The sequence below is a fragment of the Canis lupus genome, chromosome 22 (genome assembly GCF_003254725.2).
Source record: "Canis lupus dingo isolate Sandy chromosome 22, ASM325472v2, whole genome shotgun sequence".
In the NCBI taxonomy this organism is placed as follows: Eukaryota; Metazoa; Chordata; class Mammalia; order Carnivora; family Canidae; genus Canis; species Canis lupus.
The window spans coordinates 61366641-61375679 of record NC_064264.1 but is presented as its reverse complement, the minus strand read 5'-3'; positions in this window follow the sequence as shown (position 1 = coordinate 61375679).

Sequence of the window (9039 nt, the reverse complement as noted above, 5' to 3'; positions counted from 1 at the left end):
AACTTGATGAATTTGAAGATTTAATTGGCTTTATTCAGTGACTCATGAATCTGGCAGCTACCATCCAGTACATGGAAAGGAAACCAGGGGACTGTATGATTTGGAAGTGGGACAAGGACATTATTGCAAAAGAAAAGAAAGGATTATTTCAGCTAAGGTCACCTTCCTTTTGGGGAATGGTAGATGTCTTCAGGCAGCCTCACCAGTGGTAATTCCAGAGGGTTGGGTTCAAGAGCTTGAAACTGTATCTAAATCTTGGTTTGCTGGCACCTGGGTGGCTCAGTTGGTTGGGCATCTGACTTTTGATTTCAGCTCAGGTCCTGATCTTGGGGTTGTGAGATCAAGCCCTGTGTTGAGCTCCATGCTCAGTGAGGTCCACTGGAGACTCTTTCTCTTTCCCTCTGCACCTCCCCCCATTCGTGCATGTACTCACGTGTGCTCTCTCTCTTTCTCTCTCTCAAATAAGTAAACAAATCTTAAGAAAAAAATCTTGGTTTGCTGTCCGTGGGGCAAGTGACTCCATTTTGGACCTACCTGTTTCATTTTTAGCAATTCCTTCCATTTAATTACTCTCAATCTGACTGAGGATGTGGTCAGAATTCAGGGCACTAGCGCCACTCTCAGTGACAGCTCTGTGGTCCTCAGTGTCACTGACCACCTGTAACTTTCAAGCTCAGGCTCACATTTCTAAGTTTGCCATTCCTTTCATTCTTTTTCTGGACTTCCAGCCTCAGGGAGATTGTTTCTTGTGGTTAGCAGCTGTGAACATGCATCTGAAGCCTTTGAGAGAGAGAAAAAAAAAAGCCTTTGAGAGAACACAACATGTGAGGGAGATTACTATGATCACACAGAGTAATTCCAAACATCTGGAGTGCACCCCAGAGTCATGGTTCCCAAGACCCACGCCAATGAAAATTTAAAAAGTCAAGGAAAGATCCCATTAAAAGAGGCACTTTTTAGGTCCAGCGGCCTGCTCAGGGATTTTGTAATGGAGTTTCAACTTCCTCAGATGTGTTCTTCCAGGTGCAGCAGATGGTAGTAGCTGCAGCACAGACGTGTCCTTGTTCATCTGAAAGGTAATCACAGGCTATTCTCATATCAAGAACTACCTGGGCCAGAGAGTCTAAGGGTTTTGGCAGGGTCGGGTGGGTGGGGTGGGAGTGGTGGTGGTGGGGGACAGCTTTTGCCTTTACAGCACAGTCAGTAATCTTTTCAAGAATTAAGGAGAAGTTCCTGATCATAGCTTCATTTACATTTACTCCCAACTAGGGAAGTAGGGACCTGCCAAAGGAGTGAATGCTGAATCGTGAAAGCCTCTAGAAGATCCTTTCTAATCAACAATGCAGATTCAGGAGATTGGACCACTGAGGTGTCCCCATTTGCTTGTGAACACTTAGGGGCACCGTCAGATAACCTAAGAGGCATTGCCAGGCTATGCACTAGCCATGTAGGCATTCATCCACCCAAGGAGAACAATGATCACTACGGATAAAGATAAATCCAATTCGGGCCATAGACCACTCCTCTGAAGGTGAGGCTGTTCATGGACAGATCAGAGTTTCTTTTTTTTTTTTTTTTAAAGATTTTATTTATTTATTCATGACAGTCACAGAGAGAGAGAGAGAGGCAGAGACACAGGCAGAGGGAGAAGCAGGCTCCATGCACCGGGAGCCCGATGTGGGATTCGATCCCGGGTCTCCAGGATCGCGCCCTGGGCCAAAGGCAGGCGCCAAACCGCTGCGCCACCCAGGGATCCCCAGATCAGAGTTTCTAATGACAAATCCAGCAATCTGAAAAGTCTTTAGCAGTGGCTGAGGAGAGGTGGAAGATGGTATTATCTTTCCAGCCCAGAATAAAGGAAAGAAAGAAAAGAAGGAAGGGTTTCATGTTCAGTTCAAGTGGGAAGCCTTGATCTAGTGTCTGGGGCAGAACTAGTCCCCATCGATGTCGGCTATGGGAGGAAAATGAAAATGTTAGCATGTAGATTTAGACTCAGGACCCAGTCTAGTGCACAGGTTATACAACAAAACCTCAAAAACAATCAATTCTTCTCTCTACAATTATGCTCATTTATTACTAGAGATAATTCCAGTTAAACTAATTTATTTGTATTAAACTTGTCCTGATTATTTACATTAGTGCACTAAGAATAGTAATTGATCATATAAGCTCTTTTTAAGACTGCTTTGCTAGATCTTTTCACAAGGAACCTCAGATTGAACTCTTACAAACTTCTTGAGGCCAGGAAGCCATGCCAAGGACTCACTGTTAGATTTTGCCTACAATAATCATCATTTGGGTGAATTTCTATCAGTCAAAGCCTTAGTCATATAACCAATATTTCCCATTGTTTCCTATTACAAGGAGGATGGATTCTTATTGAACTTCTGCAAATAACTTATGCATGATAGTAACAATAGTGTCATGAAAAAAATACTTAAAAGTTTCCGAATTCTGGAGTAATTAGGTAGGGAGAGAAAGGAAATGTTTCATCTTTGTTTACAAAGGAGTACTTTACCAAATTGCTGTAAGACATAAATAGCTTATGAGAAAAAAGTTTCCTTAAATATGGAAAAACATGGGAATCCCTGGGTGGCTCAGCGGTTTAGAGCCTGCCTGCAGCCCAGGGCGCGATCCTGTTGTCCCGGAATCGAGTCCCACATCGGGCTCCCTGCATGGAGCCTGCTTCTCGCTCTGCCTGTGTCTCTGCCCTCCTCTCTGTGTCTCTCATGAATAAATAAATAAAATCTTTTTTAAGAATCTGGAAAAACAAAACATTAAGGAACCAGCAGTGTTTCCAATAAAAATTCATAGAAAGTTGTCACCATCCTCTTCAGTTCACTTAGTTCCATGTTATTAACATCTGTTCCACTTGAATCCAGTTTTTCCTGTCAATTCAGGAAATTCTTACCCAGTTCAGTTTTATGATCTTTTTTTTTTTTTTTTTTTTTTTTTTTTTTTTTAAATTTTTATTTATTTATGATAGTCACAGAGAGAGAGAGAGAGGCAGAGACACAGGCAGAGGGAGAAGCAGGCTCCATGCACCGGGAGCCCGACGTGGGATTCGATCCTGGGTCTCCAGGATCGCGCCCTGGGCCAAAGGCAGGCGCCAAACCGCTGCGCCACCCAGGGATCCCCAGTTTTATGATCTTAAAGTTTTGTCAGAAGCCTGTACTTCTCAAAGTCCTTTCCATTAATTTCCTTGCAGATGAAGTACTTTTGCAAGGACACTTTTGCAAAGCATCAGAGTAAAATAATAACTCTCTGTAAATGACAAAAGACTAAAAAATGTCCATTATGAATGATCTGATGAGAATTCATTATAACGGAATTAACAAGGAAATTTGGTTATTTCTGTGCCACACAATATTTGAAGATAGTAACAGAATAATGACTGATAACTTTATATCAGGATGTATCAGATTTCTAGGAAGGTCACACAGTTTTTGGAACACTTTATACCTAGACAAATGCAACATAAGGAAGGGTTATTATTTCTTATTATTTCTTATTTGACAATATTTCCCATGTATCTTAACATATTAAATAAGCCTAATTAGTTCAACATCTCCCTTTTCATAAGAGGAAAGCAAATCTTTTGAGAAGTTTCAGGGACCCTTTGGAAAACCCAAAGATAGTTCAAGGTCAAAAAGATTTTATTTAGAATTGGATTTTGGGAAGTTTATAAAAAATATTAAAAGTCTTAAAAAATATTTCATTTGTTTATTTTGAGAGAGAGAGAGAAAGAGAGAGAGACAGCAGGAGCAGAGGGAGGGGCACATGGAGAGGGAGAAGCAGACTCCCCACTGAGCAGGGGATCCTGGGATCATGACCTGAGCTGAAGGCAGAGGCTTCACCGATGGAGTCACCCAGGTACCCAAAAATATCAAAAGGTTTTAAAACACTTGGTAAAGTAGGATCATAGGTCATTGTGAAGAAATATTTCCTTAAATAACAAACACTTCACAGGCAAATACAGAAAGTTAAATAGTTGTTTAAAAATAATTTAGTCTTTTTAAATAATAGCATTAATACAGAATATTTTCCCTGAAATTCATTTGGGTTAGTTTCAATCTCACATTCATGAGAATTTAACTTATATAAGTGCTCAATTTTCTTTAAGCCAATTAAATAGAGCTCATTTACAAATTAATTTTGGCAATATCATCCAGAGACAGAAAACACCACACATCTATAAAACATATACATAGACAGGCATGAACTTATGGACAGACATAAGCAGAGACTCACTGCTTTTGTTCTCAAATTACTGCCATGAATGAAAGTTTCAAATGTCTTCTCCCCTTTTGCTTCTCTTCTGATGAGAATTACCTCCCTGAAGTTAGTATTTTATTTTATTATTCTATTTTTTAAGGTTCTATTTATTTATTTGAGAGAGGGAGGGAGACACTTGAGTGGTGACAGGGGCAAAAGGAGAGGGAGAGAGAGAGAGAGAGAATGAGCAGAGGGGAGGGGCAGAGGAAGAGGGAGAAACAGACTCCCCCACTGAACAGGGAGTCTGATGTGGGGCTCCATCCCACGACCCTGAGATCATGACCTGAGCAGAAGGCAGACGCTTCACTGACTGAGCCCCCAGGGGCCCCTAAAGTTGATATTTTATTTTATTTTATTTATTTATTTTTTAAAGATTTATTTATTTAATCAGAGAGAGAGAGACAAAGGCAGAGACACAGGCAGAGGGAGAAGTAGGCTCCATGCAGGGAGCCTGAGGTGGGGTTTGATCCCTGGTCTCCAGGATCACACCCCAGGCTGCAGGAGGCGCCAAACCACTGTGCCACCGGGGCTGCCCTAAAGTTGATATTTTATTTTATTTTTTATTTTTTTATTTTTTTATTTTTTATTTTTTAAAATTTTCTTATTTATTTATGATAGTCATCACACAGAGAGAGAGGCAGAGACATAGGCAGAGGGAGAAGCAGGCTCCATGCACCGGGAGCCCGACGTGGGATTCGATCCCGGGTCTCCAGGATCGCGCCCTGGGCCAAAGGCAGGCGCCAAACCGCTGCGCCACCCAGGGATCCCTAAAGTTGATATTTTAAAGAATTGACCTGGATGAGAATATAAGAGTTCCCAGAGAAGGCCAGGCAGGACATTGATATCTCAAAGGCATGGGGAAAGAACCTTCTAGAAGGTTTGCTTTGGTGCTCTTAAGATCAGAATTTTTGCAAAGCTTACAGCCCTTCTGAGATCAATAGCGGAGGTTTGGGGTTGGTAAAAAATGTTGGTGGACTTTGAATTGTCTTAGAACTACACTTCTGGTTCTATAAAGACTACATTTGTAAAACAAGGACAGTTGTTTTTCAGGCCACCTCCTACATGATATCAAGTCTGAAATGCCCATCCATTTATGTTGGAATGTCTTCCTTTCTTTCCAGGTACATTTAGCCTAGGAGAAAAGTCCTTAAAAAATTCCCACCACACTCTGAAAATCAGCTTCCAATTTGGCCAAATTGCTAATCATAGAGTCACTAAATTCTTTCAAATGTCTTGTAAGGTTTCAGTGGGGGATAAACTGTACATACTTCTGGCAGCATTAAACAACCCATGGGACTAAGAAGTGTCCTCAAAGAGGGTGCAAAAGTCACCACCTTCCCAAGACCTAGAGTCACCCCTAAAGGTGACCAAAGGTAGAACCGACAGTCTGTATATCCCAGATAGAAATCCAGCCAAATTCTTAGGACACAAAACAAGCAAGAAGGCAGCAGCTGTCCCTGATGGAAGGATCAATAACCAGTGGACCCAAAGTTGATAAGGAAGGGATAATGTGAAATTTTATTTCTCTCTCTCAACTGAGTACCACAGACAGAAATTTGGGAGAGCTGACTGATAAAAATGTTCACCTTCACCCAGCTTCTGTTTTTCCAGGATCCCCTCTGTAAACTCCAGTATCAACCAGAATTTGGCAAGGTTTTCATTAATTTTAATTTTTACTTTCCCTTCATTGTTTAAGAGAATAACACAGCAGTTTATCAGACAATCCCTGAGAGGTTGGGTGGGGCCCATGTAGGAGACCTCCTCTGAAGGTAGATATGAAGGCATTTGAGTGCATGTTGAAGGATTTACACAAAACCTTTGAGGACAATCTCTTTTCTGGTGTCTCAGTCAGTTGCAAATAAGACACCAATTTTTGGGCCGCTTTTGATGATGAACCTCTAGGAGGGTATAATGGGGAAGTCTAAATGTTGTCAAAGGTACTTTTAGTGGCTTTTATTTTTCATTAGTCTTTTGCAGTGACACTTTCTTTTATTTTTTTAGTGATTTATTTATTTATTTATTTATTTTTTATCGGAGTTCAATTTTCCAACATATAGCATAACACCCAGTGCTCATCCTACCAAGTGCCCACCTCAGTGCCCATCACCCAGTCACCCCAACCCCCCGCCCACCTCCCTTTCCACTACCCCTTGTTCATTTCCCAGAGTTAGGTGTCTCTCATGTTTTGTCACCCCCCTCACTGATATTTTCACTCCTTTCCCTTTATTCCCTTTCATTAATTTTTATATTCCCTAAATGAATGAGACCATATAATGTTTGTCCTTCTCCAATTGACTTCTTTCACTCAGCATCATACCCTCCAGGTCCATCCACGTTGAAGCAAATGGTGGGTATTTGTCATTTCTAATGGCTGAGGAATATTCCATTGTATACATAAACCACATCTTCTTTATCCATTCCTCTTTCGATGGACACCGAGGCTCCTTCCAGAGTTTGGCTATTGTGGACATTGCTGCTAGAAACATTGGGGTTCAGGTGTTCCGGCGTTTGCAGTGACACATTCAATAAAGCTATTTGGGAATCTTAAAGCCTTTCAGAAACTTCTAAAATAAATATCCCATTCTGTTTGTTTAATATGGGAATCTTTACTTACAAGTGCACTTCTTAATTGATCTTATCTATCTGAAACACTCCTCAAAATGGCAATTGTAATTCTAGGTTGTTTTTCATAAGATTTTACATTTTTGTAAATATTTTTGCTTCCAGGACTACACTTTTTTTTTTTTAATTTATTTTTATTTTTTTTATTTATTTATGATAGTCATACAGAGAGAGAGAGAGGCAGAGACACAGGCAGAGGGAGAAGCAGGCTCCATGCACCGGGAGCCCGACGTGGGATTCGATCCCGGGTCTCCAGGATCGCGCCCTGGGCCAAAGGCAGGCGCCAAACCGCTGCGCCACCCAGGGATCCCCAGGACTACACTTTTTAAGCATAAAATTAGCAAGTGTGCCAGAAGGTGTACTTACCTCTTTTAGACTTTAAAGATCCTATTTCTTTTAGTTAAGCCCTTGGGCCTCTTGCAACCAAACAAATACATACAAGAGATGTGCCACTGGGTTGAGAGTTGTGTAGTGTTTTAGTGTACCTTGTTGCATGGAAACATTCTTAAGTTTGGAGAGTGACCTAATGTCAGTGTAGCCCATTCCATAACCAACTTATCCTAACTTGGGGTCTTTGAGTTGGTCCACCAATTTTTGTGTCTTTTGGCCTCCAAGATGCCTGTTAGCAATAGCCTTTATCTACACAAAACAAGGAAAGCAAATATGCAACCTTCATGTATTTGTATTGTCATTTACTGGGAGATGTTCCTGTGTCTTGGTCATAGGAAGACCCAGTGGTTCCTACCATTGATTCCTGTGGAGCCTTGGAGTAAGGAAGGATCAACAAGCAAACAGCCAATGGGGCTATGGATGGGGAAACTCTGCATAAATGGGGAGTTACAGACTACCACTATCCGTTCTCATGTGGATCTTGGAAAGGAGTCAAAGGCTGGGAATTTCCACCAGTTGGGAATTGTGGTCTGAAAAGACAATTAGGTGAGGAGTTCCCTGCAAGGACAGTGGATCTCAGAGCTGAAAAGAACTTATCCACAGCCCTTTGAAATGGCAGAAGAGCCAGAAAACTTAAGACAGGTTCATGGGTACCACACCCATGATTCTTCCCCCACGTGTTGTCAGAAGTTTGCTTCAGATCCCACCACTGCCACCTAATCTGTCAAACAATGAAATCCACCTGAAAAAATGTGAAAATCTAATTGTCTCCTTGAATCATGAATCAGGCAGGATCCCATCTGTTAAATGGAAAGGATTTCCAAGGAGCTGTACAAAATGGAGGGGTTTTATAGGTAGGAAGAAAGGACAAAGGAAGTTTTTAGGAAAAAGTGGATTGTTTCGGGCAAGGTCACCTGCCTTTGGGGAATGGTGGGAGTCTATCAGGCAGCTTCACTAGCAGTAGCAGAAATTCCAGATGGATAGGCTCAAGGTCATGGTCTGGGAGAAGTTGTAGCTGCATCTAAATCTTGGTTTGCTGTCCGTGGGGCAAATGACTCCATTTTGGATCTGCTGTTTCTTTTTGGGCAGAAGATTTGACCAGGCCTTTAGCTGGGCTAAGCTATTGTTTTCCTTGAGGTAATGAAGTGCAGGTAGAGGGTTTTCATTCCTGCATGTTACTAACAAAGTGAGTCTGGGAAAAGTGAGTAAAGGGACAGAGCTAGTCAGGGGCCATGGTGTCCTCCATTCCTTCATCTGGTTCACCGGCTGCTATAAACTGCTTCCTCTTCTGAGTGAGCTTCCTGACAACTCATGCTCAATGGACCCTTTCCAAATAGGTTCCTGGCCTTTAGTCTTTATGGAGACCACACTAATTAAGATTTCCGTAGCTTTACTTACTCATTGCCAAACCCAGAGATTCCTGTTCCCATCCCATCCCCAACCTCTCTGCAGGTTCTCTGACGGACTCTTGTGTCACTAGCTTCTCTGTGGGAAAGATACCAATTTACCCTGAAGCCGGAGGAGATTATGTCAGAGTCCCCCTGCACAGGCCTCCCAGCCCTTAGGAAGACCCTGCTCATTTCTCTCTGTGATTTTAATTCTTTTTTTTTTTTTTTTCCATTGATGCCTTACCTTCACCTCCCAGCATGACCAAAGTATATCAGCTTCAGCCTCCACCAAACCTGGATCGGCTTCTCTTCATCTGGAAAATGCTTCCTGCTCCCATGGATTCCATTGTTGTCTCTCCACGAG